This window comes from Crocuta crocuta, unplaced genomic scaffold (genome assembly GCF_008692635.1).
Source record: "Crocuta crocuta isolate KB4526 unplaced genomic scaffold, BGI_CrCroc_1.0 scaffold174, whole genome shotgun sequence".
Lineage (NCBI taxonomy): Eukaryota > Metazoa > Chordata > Mammalia > Carnivora > Hyaenidae > Crocuta > Crocuta crocuta.
This window is the reverse complement of record NW_027530330.1, coordinates 1,848,292-1,864,010: the sequence shown is the minus strand read 5'-3', so window position 1 is coordinate 1,864,010 and position 15,719 is coordinate 1,848,292. Positions and strand designations below refer to the sequence as shown.

The following is a 15,719-nucleotide window of genomic DNA, read 5'->3' as shown; positions in this document are numbered from 1 at the left end:
TCCAGTGCCAATTTGAGTAGTTAAAAGGGTCAGGAAGAAATTTCCTCAGGTACAATATCATGGTTAGAATACCCCAGTAGCTGGCTAAGACTTTGTGTGGAATAGTGGTTTCTGAGCCGACCCATGCTCATAGTGAGAGTGGGAATTATTATTTATTACTTCAGACCAGCAGGCATAAATAGGGTGATAGACATTTGATATTAACAACAGAATATGCATGAAAAAGTAAGCATAACTTACTACATGGCAAACCTGTAGCTATTCCTTATAATAATATGAAAGCTGAATACTAATCAAACAAAATGATAAAATAACCGGAGTGGAAAGATGAGTGGATGAGGGTACATGGGTGTGATGGGGATGGGCAGGGGGGCGGGGGGGAAGAGAACTAAATCCTCATTTTGTACAGTAAGAACCTGATAGATAATGCATAAAACTGAAAAATCAAGAAGTAGCCAAATAAGCATGTTATTTAGAAATGAAAAGGTAAACACCAAATTCAGCTGCTAAATAATTGGTGAATGCAGTTTCCTTGGAGAAAAGAAGATGGGCAGAAAAGAACAGGAATTGGTGTTTTTCATTATTATTTGCCTCTTTAAGTTTTACATATATATGTCTTTGATATAAATAAAAAGTAGGAGGCTTTTTTTTTTTAAGAAAGAAGGGAAAGATGGAAGAGAGGAAGGAAAGAAGGGAGCAGTGTGTCTACTTTTCATCTGGTATGGCAAAAAATATTAATAGAAACATCAAATTCAAACTACACTTGGTAGTTCCTCTAAAGTATACTTATTTTGTTTCAGTAAGTTGCAGGTAAAGGGACAGACAAAACCTATAAAAGGAAGAACCCGCCCTTAATATTTACAGGAATAGGGGAACCAGGCAGGCTGAGATGATGTCCTGGCATGCCTTGGAAATGCGTGTTCAGAAATGAATTATTCACAGTATGTTTCCAAAGCCATAAATAGTGAGGTTTTTTTTAAATTTTCTTAGCTGAGTTTTCAGTTACCAGCAGATGTTATTGAGCAATCTGGAAATAGAAATTGTAAAAATAAAGGGGAAGAAAAAGGTCTACCCACACCTTTTCTTTCATTGCTATGTTCTTGTGGTTGACACTAGTTCACTCTAACAGAGAGTGGCTTTTATAAAGACACCAACAGTCCAATTGTAATTTGATTTTCAGAAATATTAACCAACATGTTCTAATTAGAACCAAAGAAAATGTGGTGTAGATGCCACCTTGTCATCACTGACTTCACTACCTCAGAAGTTTGGGGAAAGGTCAAGTTTTTATTTCTTTATTTATTATTTTATTTTTTTAAGTTTATTTATTTTGAGAAGGAGAGAGAGAGATTGTATGAGCAAGTGCAAGCAGGGGAGGGGCAGAGAGGAAGGAAGAGAGAGAATCTCAAGCAGACTCTGTACAGACAGAGCCCAACGTGGGGCTGGAACTCACAGACCGTGAGATCGTGACCTGAGCTGAAACCAAGAGTCAAATGTTTAACCAACTGAGCCACCCAGATGCCCTGGACATGTTTTCATTTCTATCAATGATGCATTTTGTACCCTGTCTGGAGGTTATTTTTAGAAGTTGCTTCCAAGTGGATGTATAGTCCTGGGGCCCCCAAACCCTCTTGTTATAGATACCTACCTACTTTCTCACCTTCTCAAGTGCATTTACTTATAAAACCATGAAAAATTGATAGATACAATGAACTGGTACCAATTCCTAATAAAAATTGTCCATAACATTATTTTTAGCACTATTTTTAATAGAATTTCATTATAAAACATTAATGATTCAGCTCAAATCCTTGAAGTCAAAACTAGAAAAACAACCTAACACTGTCAACATCCTAAAACATCCACCCCCTGCTTCTATTAGCACAGTGGAACCAACAGAGTAGGACAGAAAAAGATATACATCCAGAACTGATTTACTAGACTTACTAGAACTGACTTACTCCATGAGTGTCTTGCTATTTTTGGGATATTTAACCACTTTGAACCTAGCCTTTCTACAGGGAGAAGAAAGAAGATAAGGTCTTCTTTACATATACTCTACCATAGTAAGTACCTTACTTAAGGAAGATACTGTCAAATACAAGTGCTCCCTTGCCTCTTAATTCTTGAAGGACAGGGAAAGAGTATGCCGGCTTTATGCCTACTTTTCCTTTTACATGACTAGGTTCAACACACTCTCCTCTTACTTGGGATTCAAGAAGAAATTAGACTATGAAAGACCTCCTTGTGAACTTGTATTCAGTTCTCTTTAGAGGATTTGTAAAATCAGATCAACCTCTTGCTCTTTTACTCTTGAGTCTGGACTTCTTAAATCATTGAGAGAGATTGGTTTCTTTTTTCCTAGTGACACTGTCAAATCAAAGGCTAACCAGGGTTGACTAGATTGCCCTCTTGGGAAAGGGTCTCTTAAAGAGATTGCTTAATAACAGTAACCCACCGTCATCGATTTTCAGGAAGTTAGGAGGAAAGGCAATGAAGAAAAATAAAAAACCATAAGAGACATAGAGGTGGGAATAAAAATTTATCATAAATTAGCAGTTTATAAGGAAGAATTCCTCATCTTTTCTCTTTGGGTATCATCTATAGTATGATCTTATGTTTGTGTATCCTACACTAAATGGAAAAATTTTAAAGGCTTTAAAAATAGATAACCCCGATGTGCAGACATAGAAACTGTTTACAGATGCCAAGAGCTTGACCAACATAGTACAGTTAGTTAGTAATGGATCCCATTTCTATCCATGCATTTTCTTCTTCATTCATGTATACAAATGTGTAAAAAACCTATATTTGTGTGTGCTGTAGAGTTATGTCACTGTACTGTTGTGCTATTTAGGAATTAGATACTAGGCTTTCGATTTATTTTAAGGAACTCACAACAAAAGTCATGCTTTCTATTTAGGTGAGACAGTTTAACTGGTGAGCATTAAAGGAGAGGCTGGGCGCCTTGAGAATCCAAATAGAAAATAAGGAAATTATCTGACACCTTGTTGCTAACTCTAGAAATAAAAAACAAGACTGTTGCTTCCCTCCTTCATACTGTTCTTAGGTCCTTCTCTGAATGCAAAAATGTCAAAGATACTTTGCTAAAACCCAGAAAGCTGCTATGCAACCTACACATAAAATTATCTCTCTACCTTTAATCCTGAAGATCTAGAATTCTGCTATCTAACTAATAAGCATGCTGTGTCAGAAGGAAGGAGAATATAATAGTAGACATTTGAAACAACTGTCAATCTATTTTCACATCTTGTCACTGTTCCTTAGACACTCTGAAGATTTCTCAGAAATGAAACTGACTTACCATAAAATGTGCCTATTTTCCATTAAATCTTGCTCGTGGCTCCACTGAGGCACTGAAGTTACCAACATGTCATGGGTTCACCCTGCAGGGACACCTCTTGTTCTTGTTATTCCAGAGAATGAACCGTGCATAAGAGAGGCCTTGGGGGAAGAGATTTTATTTGCATCAGTTATTTTGCACATTGCTTAAACTAGAGATGTTAGCAGTTCCTTGAAGAGAGCAGCATTAGTCAGACCCTTGGGGGTAAGAGTGGGAAATGGAACTTACCCTGTCACATGCTTGATAGAAACATGTCCGTTGAGACGGGTGTAGGGCAGGGCACAAGAAATCTGTTTTCAGCTTCCTTTCCAACCCCGGGCCCAGCAGAATGGCTCCCGCAAAGAAGGGTGGCGAGAAGAAGGGCCATTCTGCCATCAACGAGGTAGTGACCAGAGAATACACCATCAACATTCACAAGCGCATCCATGGAGTGGGGTTCAAGAAGCGTGACCCTTGGGCACTCAAAGAGATCCGGAAGTTTGCTATGAAGGAGATGGGAACCCCAGATGTGCACATTGACACCAGGCTCAAAAAAGGGGTCTGGGCCAAAGGAATAAGGAATGTTCCATACCGTATCCATGTGCGGTTGTCCAGAAAACGTAACGAGGATAAAGATTCACCAAACAAGCTCTATACGTTGGTGACCTATGTACCTGTCACCACTTTAAAGAATCTACAGACCATTAATGTGGATGAGAACTAGTTGCTGATTGTCAAATAAAGGTATTTCTGCCTATCGAAAAAGAAATCTGCTTTCAGAGCCTTAGTGGAATGGGTGAAGGCAGTAGAACACTTCATGTCCCAGTTAAAATTTCAGAGTTGCTGCATGCCCATCGTATGACTTTGTTGGAGCCCTTCAACCTTCAAAATTCACTTTCTTCATATATAGAATGGGCATGATACGACTAAGTCAAGGAGTTATTATTGGAATAAACAACATATGGAAGGTCATCATCGCAGATGTGATCATCAGTATGTAGACATAAATGCCATCAATCTTAACAATCGTGATCCTGATGATTAGTTATTTTAATCCAGGCATTGCTGTTTACCAGCTGTATATCCTTGGGTGCAGAATTCTGAGTTTCAGTTTCTTCCCGTAGAAAATCAGGAGAATCATATTTACCTTGCAAGGTTGTTCTAAGAACCAGAAATGGTGTGTGGAAAGTACCTAGTTCCCGTATCCAGACCAGCTCAAGTATATTCTTACAATAATTTGTTCTTGTTGTTTCCACTACCACTTATTTACATAACAATTTGTTTATGCTTACTAAGTCATGCTCTTCCTGATATGATAAATTTTATATACCAGTCCATCTAATAAATGTTTACTTAACAGAGAGACAAGATTTCTGTTTCATAAGTGTCTGTTCCACCTCCTTTGGGCATAACTCCCCAAAAGGTTGTGGATGAAAGTCAAACCAGTATCCTCTACTATGAGCTGGTCTTATCAGAGCCACTGTGAAAGGGATGCACAAAAAATTCCCTGGCTTATAGAGATATTTACTTTCAGCAAATTTGTCAAGGCAGAAAATACAACCAGGATTATAGTGTCTAAGGAACATTTTATTCCTTCTGGCCTCAACTTCCTGAGTGTCTATTGTCACATGCTAGTTTATCTGGAGAAGAAAAATGGGCTTTACTGAATAGCATTCTGGACTTATTAGTCATCTAGCCTGCACACTCGATACCAGAAAGTTGAGTCAATTATTAATCGGGCCCACATGGTTATAACACATCTTTTAAACCATACCAAAATGCACTCTTTTCAATTAAAAAAAAAAAAAGAAGAGGGCAATTGAGAATACACAGCTCAGAATATGGAAGAACAACATGTAGTTTTTTCTGAAGTTCATGTAGGTTCTTATTTTTTTGACTCTGTGGTGCCAGCCTATCTGCTACCTCTTCCTACCAATTTAACCCTCTTTGGCAGCTGTTACCTAAAGATTCCACCACCAGAATTGAAGCTGTCTTTCTAGAGATCTCTCCAGGGACCTAAAAGCCCTACTCTTGAGTTGGGCTGATTTTTTTCCTCACAGACCAATGTTTCTAAATAAGATTTGTGAATTAGTTGATGAAGCTGATACTCTCCTTCAGGGAAGTTAGGCCTCTTCACTAACTATTCCATGACATGTCAGTTTCATTGTCTTAGCCTGAGTTTCATCCCAAAAAAGAAGAGCCGTGACAAGGTGGATGTAATTTGGGGGCAGTAATCCTAAAGAATAAGAGTAAGGGTCTTGGTAGAGTGCAACTGGGAAGAGAAAGATAAACCGAGGTGTGTTATCAAACTGCTCATTACTGAGCAAGTGGACCTTGATCCTGCCGGAGACTCTGAGATGCTGTGTAGAATATGAGTCAGAGTTGTTCACCTATGGTTGAAAGATTGGATGATTTTTTTTTTTTTTTTGAAATCGTAGTTTTATTGTCCGTCCATAGACCACAGAGTACACGTGTGAGCAACTCAACACTGTGAAAAGCAGCATCCAGAAAACTGCTCGCTGCCGAAGCAGCAGCTATAGTCTGGATCTCTGCCGGTCGTTCTCTTTTTCTGGATTGTTGCTTTTATTTTGCTTGAGTTCTTCTCTGAAATTATAAGTAAAGAGGCGTGGGTCTTCATCACACATTTTCTGGTACACATCACAGAGGCTTTTAAAATGGAAACAGAGAGCACGTCCACCAACTCTAGCAGTTTCTCAGTGCTCTCCACGTGCTGAACTTCAGGGAATAACATTCCCAGGCCTCGATACCAGTATTTCCTGGTCAAGGATTGCCCATTGAGATGTCAGCATTTTCTCCCTTTGGGTTTGTCCATGCAGCATAATGGCCGAACGAGTTCCCACACGCATCTCCCCAGAGAGGTGACAAAGAGGCCAGGGCAGAAAGTAATAGCTTCACAGGGCAGCTAAGATGAGGTACAGTCAAGTTTCACCTGCCACTGCTGGTAGCCATAGCGATGACTGAAGAAAAAAGAGCTACTCTGAGGTAATATAAAGCAGGGCACAGAGGTGACCTAATTGCTTATGTGCCTGCAATGGCATGATTCATATTAAAAAGATTCTCTTTAATATTTTGGCAACTCTCACAAACTGTAAACAAACCTCATCACTTCCGTTCTAAAGTCTGAACCCTGTTTTGATGAGAGATACAGTTCTTTCAATAGTTAGTGTGTATGTGTGTGTATTTAATGTTTATTTATTTTTTGAGGGAGAGAGAGAGTAGAGAGGTGCAAGCAGGGACAAGGCTGAGAGAGAAGGGGACAGAGGATCCAAAGAGGGCTCTATGCTGACACAGAGAGCCTGATGCAGGGCTTGAACTCACAAACCGTGAGCTTATGACCTGAGCCAGAGTTGGATGCTTAACTGACTCAGCCACTCAGGTGCCCTAAGAGCTCATATATATTCTTAAAACCTCCCATTGAGCCACCTTATTTTCAAATCATACATTTTAAAAGTGAATATTTAAAAATATTAAAAATATTACAAAAAGAATAAAATATATCTTCCCCACAAGTAAAATATATCAACTACTCAGGGGAGACAGGATAAGACAGATAATTTTAGAGGTTGAGTGAAGCTAATAAACAGAGTAGGAGCAATACAAATATATGCTAAATCTGTAACAGTTACTCAGCAGATACTAATCAATGCTACAGAATCCGACCCACACATTTAGAAACATGATAGAGTGACCTGACATGGAAAGAAACAAACATGAATTACAAGCACATAGAAATGATGGACAAAATAAAATTAATCTGTTTTAAATAGCTCTGCTGCAAAGAAAAGAGCTATTTCCAGAAGCCAAAATTAAAAACTGCCCTTGGAGGGGTGCCTGGGTGGCTCAGTTGGTTACGTGTCGGACTTTGGCTCAGGTCATGATCTCACAGTAAGTAAGTTGGAGCCCCTCATGGGGCTCTACACTGACAGTGCTAAGCCTGTGTGGGATTCTCTCTGCCTCTCTCTGTCCCTCCCCCATTCATGCTTTCTCCCTCTCAAAATAAACAAATAAAACTTTTAAAAAATAATTTTTAAAAAAGGGGCACCTGGGTGGCTCAGTCGGTTAATCATCAGACTTCGGCTCCATTCATTATCTCACAGCTGGTGAGTTCGTGCCCCTGCATCAGACTCTGTGCTGACAACTCAGAGCCGGGAGCCTGTTTCGAATTCTGTTGCCCTCTCTCTCTGCCTCTCGCTCACTTCACCCTCTGTGTGTCTCTCTCTCTTAAAAATGAATAAACATTTAAAAAAATTTTTTAAATAATAAAAAAAAACAAAAACTGCTCTAGGAATCTAGAGTTGATGTTTTAGTACCCTCTAGATAATAGAGGCTATGGCTTCATGGGGGTTAGAGGCGGAGGAGCTGGAATTGAGTCTCATGGTAATAGTAAGACCCACAAAGAGCGTCCTGAAAAATGAATCTAGAAAAATTATCCAACAAACCAAAGTAACAGGAAATATTCTGTCATGTAGATACAAATTTAAACCACTCGCATAGTGCAAATTTACAGCCCCAAAATTAGTATTATAACTTGTACAGACCATTGTAATAGCTAGGACTCATTCAGTGGAAAACTCAAAACTGATCTTTTATAATTACAACCTAGGCATCACAGAGGCCCTCAACAAAATTCTTCACTGCAGATAGGTCTCCATAAAAAATTACAATATGCATGAAGAAATGAACTACCACGATGAGAAATAACAGATGCAGTAAACAGAAAAACTGGTCACTCTGAAAAATGTAAAAAACAACTTTAAAATAAGTGTGTATCGGTGAGCCTTTGCTGCATAACAAAGCTCCCAACTTAAATGGCTTAAAACATCTCAATTTTTTTGAGAGATAATATTTTTTATTCAGCTTATTTAAATTATTAAAAAAAATTGAAATGGCTCACCCTTTTCTCCCACCATCCCCCATACTTTTGGCAATCACCAATCTGTTCTCCATATCTATGAGCTTGATTGATTAATTGATTTCTTTATTTCTAGATTCCACATATAAGAGACTTCATACAGTATGTGTCTTTCTCTATCTGACTTATTTCACTAAGCGTAATATCCTCAAGGTCCATCCATACTGACACAAATGGCAAGATTTCATTACTTTTTATGACTAAATAATGTTCTACTATATAGATTTATGACAGTTTCCTTATCCATTCATCCATTGATGGACATTTAGGTTGTTTCCATACCTTAGCTATTATAAATAATGCTGCAACAAACATAGGGGTACCTATATCTTTTCAGGCTAGTGTTTTCATTTTCTTTGGATGAATACACAGAAGGAGAATTCCTGGATCATATGGTAGTTCTACTTTTAATATTTTGAGGAACCTCCATAATGTTTTCCATCATGGCTGTACCAGTTTACATTACTGCCAGCAGTTCACAAGAGTTTCCTTTTCTCCATTTCCTTGCCAACTCTTGTTATTTCTAACCTTTCTGAAAACAGCTATTCTAACAGGTGTGAGGGGTTTTGATTTGCATTTCCCAGAGGATTAATGATATACAGTACTTTTCATGTGCCAGTTGGCCACCTTTATGTCTTCTTTAGGAAAAAAAAAAATCTGGGGCACCTTAGTGGCTCATCTGGTTGAGTGTCCAACTTGGCTTAGGTTCAGGTCATGATCTCTTGGTCAGTGAGTTCGAGCCCTGCATGGAGCTCTGTGCTGACAGCTGGAGCCTGGAGTCTGCTTCAGATTCTGTGTCTCCTTCTCTTTCTATGAGCCTCCCCCACTCCCTCTCAAAAATGAATAAAGGTTTTTAAAAAGTTTGGGGCGCCTTGGTGGCTTAGTTGGTTAAGCGTCCGACTTTCGCTCGGGTCATGATCTCGCGGTTCGTGGGTTCGAGCCCCGCGTCGGGCTCTGTGCTGACTGCCAGCTCAGAGCCTGGAGCCTGTTTCAGTCTGTGACTCCCTCTCTCTCTGACCCTCCCCTGCTCACGCTGTCTCTCTCTCTCTCTCTCCTAGAAATAAATAAAACATTAAAAAAAAAAAAGTCTATTTAGATCTACTGCCAATTTTTTACTTGGATTTTTTTTCTTTTGCTATTGAGTTGTAAGAGTTCCTTACATACTTTAGATATTAACCCCTTATTGAATATATCATTTGCAAATACTCGCTTTCATTCAGTAAGTTGCCTTTTAATTTTGTGGATCAATTCTTTGCTGGGCAGTTGCTTTTTAGTTTGATGTAGTTACACTTGTTTATTTTTCCTTTTATTGTTATTGCTTTTGGTGTCAGATTCAAATAACACCTCTGCCAAGGAGCTCACCATCTATGTTTTCTTTTAGGAGTTTTATGATACCAGGTTTCACATTCAATTCTTTAATCCATTTTGAGTTAATTTTTGTATATGTTGTAAAATAGTGGTCCAGTTTCAATCTTTTGTACATGGTTGTCCAGTGTTCCCAATACTATTAATTGAAAAGACCGTATTGTCCCCTTTGTATATACCTTTCTCCTCTGGGTTTATTTCTGGTCTCTCTATTCTGTTCCACTGATCTATGTGTCTGTTTTTATGTTAATACCATACTGTTTTAATTACTGTAGCTTTGTAAAATCGTTTGAAATCAGGAAGCATGATGCCTCCAGCTTTGTTGTTCTTACTTAAGCTTGCTTTGGTTATTCAGGTCTTTTATGATTCCACAGAAATTTTAGAATTGTTTGTTCTATTTTTGTGAAAAATGCCATTGGAATTTTGATGGAGATTGTATTGAATCTGTAGATTGCTTTGGGCAGGACATTTTTTAAAATGTTTGTTTATTTATTTATTTACTTACTTACTTACTTACTTATTTGAGGGAGAGAGCTAGGAGGGGTAGAGAGAAGGAGAGAGAGAATCCTATGTAGATGTCGCACTGTCAGCACGCAGCCAGACACAGCTCATCCCATGAACCATGAAATCATGACCTGGGCTGAAATCAAGATTCCTACACTTAACCAACTGAGCCACCCAGGCGCCCCTAGTATGGACATTTTTAACAATATTAATTCTTACAATACATGAACAGGAAATATCTTTCCATTTATTTGTGTCTTCTTCAATTTCTTTCATTAATGTCTTACAGTTTTCAATACATAGGTTAAATTTATTCCTAGTTATTTTATTCTTTTTGATACAACTATAAATTGGATTGTTTCTTTTATTTCTCTTACTAATAGTTTGTTATTAATATATATAAACACAACATATTTTTATGTATTGATTTTGTATCCTGCAACTTTACTGAAATCATTTATTGGTTATCACAGTTTTTCAATGGAGTCTCTAAGGGTTTCTCTATAATATCATGTCATCTGCAAATAGTGTCAGTTTTACTTCTTTTCCAATTTGTATGACTTTTATTTCCTTTTCTTACTTAATTTCTCTGGGTAAGAACTCTAATACTACATTAAATAAAAGTGGCAAGAGTGCGTATCCTTGACTTATCCCTGATCTTAAAGGAAAAGCTTTCAGTTTTTCACCATTGAGTTTGTTACCTGTAGACTTGTCATGAATGGGTTTTATTATGTTGAGGTGTGTTCCCTCCATGTCCACTTTGTTGAGAGTTTTTATCATAAATGTATGTTGAATGTTGTCACATGCTTTTTCTCCATCTATTGAGATGATCATATGATTTTTATCCTTCCTTTTGTTAATGTGGTATATCACACTGAAGATTTGTAGATATTGAACCATCCTTTTATCCCTGGAATAAATTCCACTGATCATGGCATATGATCTGTTTAATGTACTGTTCAATTTGGTTTGGTAATGCTGTGTTGAGGATATTTGCATCTGTGTTCATTAGGGATATTGGCCTGTAATTATCTTTTCTTGTGGCATCCATCTGGTTTTGGTATCAGCATAATACTGGGGTCACATGAGTTTGGAAGAGTTCTCTCCTCTTCCATTTTTTGAAAGAGTTTGAGGGAAAAAATGACATTAATTTTTCTTTAAATGTTAGGTAGAACTCACCAGTAAAGCTGTCTAGTCCTGAACTTTTGTTTGTTCAGAGGCTTTGGATTATGGATTCGATTTCCTTATTAGTAATTAGTCTGGTCAGATTTCCTTTTACTTGTTTTTTTAATGTTTATTTATTTATTTGGGGGGCAGGGAGGGGCTTAGAGAGGGAGTGAGAGAGAGAATTCCAAGCAGACTCCACGCTATCAGCACAGAGCATGACACAGGGCTCCATCTCACAAACCGTGAGATTATGACCTGAGCCAAAATAAAAAATCTCACACTTAATCAACTGAGCCACCCAGCCACCCTTCAGATTTTCTATTTCATCCTGCTTCTTTTTTGGAATATTGTATGTTTCTAGAAATTTATTCATGTCTTCCATATTGTCCAATTTGTAGGTGTATAATCGTTTATAGTAGTCTCTTATGATTTTTTTCCCTGTGGTATCAGTTGTAACATCTCCCTTTTCATTTCTGATTTTATTTATTTGAGTCTTGTCTCTTTTTCTTGGTGAAATTATAGAGCAATGTAGAGCAATACTCATGCAGTGATGGTGGGGATATAAATTGGTACAACCACTTTGGAAACTTGTTTATCATTCTCCTTAAAGTGAAAGTATATATACACTGTGACTAGAAATTCAAATACTAGATTATACCAAACAAATGCATGCTGCATAAACCAAGAAACAGATCCAAAAATGTCTATAGCATTATTTTTAATAAACCCAGTCTTGAAATAATTCATATTTCAATCCACAGAAAAAGAAATTTATATATGATAAGATGGAGCACCATATAGCAATAAAATTTTTAAAACTAAAAATACAATAATAAAGCATGGATGAATATTAAGAACACAATGAGTAGAAGATGACAAACATGAAATACAGAGTGAACATTTCCATTTATACGTAGCTAAAAAAAAAAGTCAAATGGAAGTACATTGTTTGGGGATGCATGCATACTTTGGTGAGAAAATTATAAACAAACATAAGGAAGATGTCATCACAAGTTAGTAGTTTCCTCCATTGAGAGGGAAGTAATGTTTAGGAGGGAGCATTTGGGGACCATCTATGTTCTAGAAATGGCTTATTTTATGACCTTGCTGGTGTTTTCATGAGCACTTACTTAATGATAATTCATTACACTGCACAATTTTATTCTCTGCATATCCCTATATGCATGTTATAATTCACAGTAGAAATGTTTTTAATAACAAAGGGATTGCATTATCTCATATGATGAGAAAGCCACAGGTAGGCAGTGTTCCACTCAACCTTACAATACCACAGCTTTGTGGGATCACTATCGGTGTCACATGCACTAGTTCCGGCCCTCTAAAAGTAGACACCAAGATGGGATTGAACATGCAAGAGATGCATTTGAGACATCTATCAGATAAGAAATTGTGGGGAAGTAAAGGAGTTGGGGCAAACCCTCAGACCATGATGCAAGTCTGTGGGAAAGAGAGAGGAAATGAAGAATTGGATAAGTAGAGTCTCAGACTGCAGGATCCTTCTAGGAAGCTTTGGCTAAGCCAATGGGGAGTCTTCAAGCCAAAGTTTCCCTGCAGAGGAAAGCTGCACCTTGCAGGAATTGACCGGTCTTTGTGTCCTTGCCATGCTCAGGCCTGGGCTGAGAGCAGCTGGTGGGAAATGTGGAGTTTGGGGAAATGCAATGATAGACTGAGGGGCCAATCTCTGGGGCTATCCACCCATGACACATCCCACAGCAGATCTGAGCAGCACATTTCCATGGCTGCTGCATCTATTGAAGAAGGGTGTAAACCGAAAACTCCAACATAGCAATGCAAATAAATACTACAGAACACAATTTGAATTGCAAAATCACTAACTTAAGATGTTCATATAAATAACTGATGCACTCATAAAGTTTTATGATCATTCTAATCAGTAAATCCTTGAATATTTATGAAATGTTATAGAGTGCTGTTATTCCATATTGAAGACTAGGGGGAAAAGGTGTCCTATCCACTGAGGCCTACCTGAGAGTAACAGCTAATAACCAGGTACTTCAATTCCTAAAGCTCTAAGAAGTCTATTGAGCACTTCTGTTCAAAGTATTTGGCTTTACAAAGCTAAATTACATTATTAGTAACTGGAATTTAAATAACAACTTCAAAATAAAAACTAAAAGAAAGAAAGAAAGAAAGAAAGAAAGAAAGAAAGAAAGAAAGAAAGAAAGAAAGAAAGAAAGAAAGCGAGGCTGAGTGGCTCAGTTAAGCGTCAGACTCTTGATTTTGGCTCAGGTCATGATCTCAACAGTTTCGTGGATTCCAGCGCCTCATTGGACTCTGCGTTGATAGTGTAGAGCCTGCTTGGGATTTTCCCTCTCTCTCTGCCCCTCCCACACTTGCCCTGTCTCTGTCTCTCTTGAAATAAATAAACTTAACAAAAAAAAGTACTTGACTTTATTTTTCAACACTGAAACCCAATCCCATATGATTTAATGGTGATAATATAAAGTCTGAAGAAAATAACTGGTTCTAACCATGTTTCCAGAGGTTCCCAGCCCCTTTACTGGAAGAAAGGAAGAAAAAGCAGACATTCATGTCTACCATTTAGAAGGTTTCCCTGAAATATTTTATCCTTTTGTAGTATTTTTAATACCATAATTGTGTTATTTAGGATTCACATTTAAAAGCAGATCAAGAACTGTCAACACTTAAAGGAAGTCCATAGTGGAGGAAGTTGAGGAACTGGTGTTTGTTGGTAGCCTGGTGTTTTACTATTTACATTCATAGAAATTTACTAATCCTTGGGCTATTCCACGGTTCCATAGAGGAAATCTTCTTACCTCGACATTGAACTCCCCCAAAGCCTAGTGAACTTAAAAGAGGAAAATAAGTTGGAAATTAAGCCAGGGGTACTTAATCATATTTTAAAGTAAATATGCTGCTGCTTATTTACTGTAATGGGTTGTAAATTCCTTAAGGCCATTTTCTGAGGCAATGGAGGTATTACCATTTTAAGATGTAAAATGTTACCTGTGTCATAAACAAAACAGTAGCACTTCTCTTTTCAAGTAAATAAAGTGAGAAATTGAACCACTTAAGTTTCAACCAAATAAAGCAAGTCAGGACTTGTCCCACTAGGGAGAGGATGAGTTCAATTTCAGGTATTTTATTAGCAGGAACTTTTTCTTATAACTCTAAGTATGGGAAGAAGGATGTGCATAGATGTTGGAAATCTGAAAGGGCAGCTATGGATTGGATGAAGTATCTCACCTGCTGCTGTGGAACGAACACGAAGGAAACTGATCCATCTCTCCCTGCTACCATCGTCACTCTCACCCAGGCAGTCATGACACATGCAGGTGACTCAGTCAGGTTCAGGCAGCCTGATACTCTTGCTCAAGACTTTGGGTGTTTGAATAACACTAAGACAGGACAGTCCGAATCTGTTCAAAGTTGCAGTAATCGTGACACAATACTGGCAATGTCTATAGCAAAGCCACAGCTTCCTGTTTTTATAAGTTCGTTCTTTCTTTCTTTCTTTCTTCTTTGTTTTTGTTTTTGTTTTTGTTTTGAAAGAAAGAGGAGGAAAGAATGAGCAGAGAGGGGCAGAGAGAGAGGGAAAGAGAGTGTTCCAAGCAGGCTCTGCACCAGCAGTACTGAGCCCGATGAGGAGCTCCAACTCATGAACTGTGAGACCGTGACTTGAGATCAAGTCAAGAGTTGGACACCTAACCAACTGAGGCACCCAGGCACCCCCACCCCAACACACACAGATTTCCAACCTGATGTCTGTTGTGCTGTCTTCCCCCTGACCTCGTAAAGCTGCCCTACTTCTTGTCTTTTTGCCAAACTTTTTCTGCAGTTTCTAAACAATTATTGGAGTGTTCAACATCCTTCTAATAAGATTCTTTTTTGCCTGGGGCGCCTGGGTGGCTCAGTCATTTGAGCGTCAGACTTCAGCTCAGGTCATGATCTCATAGTTCGTGGGTTCAAGCCCTGCATTGGGCTCTGTGCTGAAGCTAGTTCAGAGCCTGGAGCCTGTCTATGGATTCTGTGTCTCCCTCTCTCTCTGACCCTCCCCTGCTCATGCTGTCTCTCTCTCTCTCTCTCAAAAATAAGTTAAAACATTAAGAAAAAAAAAAGATTCCTTTTTGCTTAAGATTACTACAAAAGGAGTTTGGCAATAAGAGGCAACCTAACTGATAACACCAGCCAAGCAGGCAAAATCCAAAAATTCTAATCCTAGCAGGGATCAAGGAGCTAAGGAATGTGAGGTAAAAGTTCAGTCACAGACAGTTAAGGGAAGCTAAAGGTCAGTGGGCAAATTGCTTGGAGGCAGCTAAATACTAACCCTTCAGCAGCTCAGCTCACTCCTGTGCCATCAGCTGGTGATAACAGGACCCTTGTGTACCCCCTACTCTGGTAAAG

At 38.4% G+C, this 15,719-nt stretch overlaps 1 pseudogene; it reads left to right on the top strand.

The window, feature by feature from the left end:
• Positions 1–3,577: 3,577 nt before the first annotated feature.
• Positions 3,578–4,067, top strand: LOC144232785 (large ribosomal subunit protein eL31 pseudogene; annotated as a pseudogene).
• Positions 4,068–15,719: the final 11,652 nt, after the last annotated feature.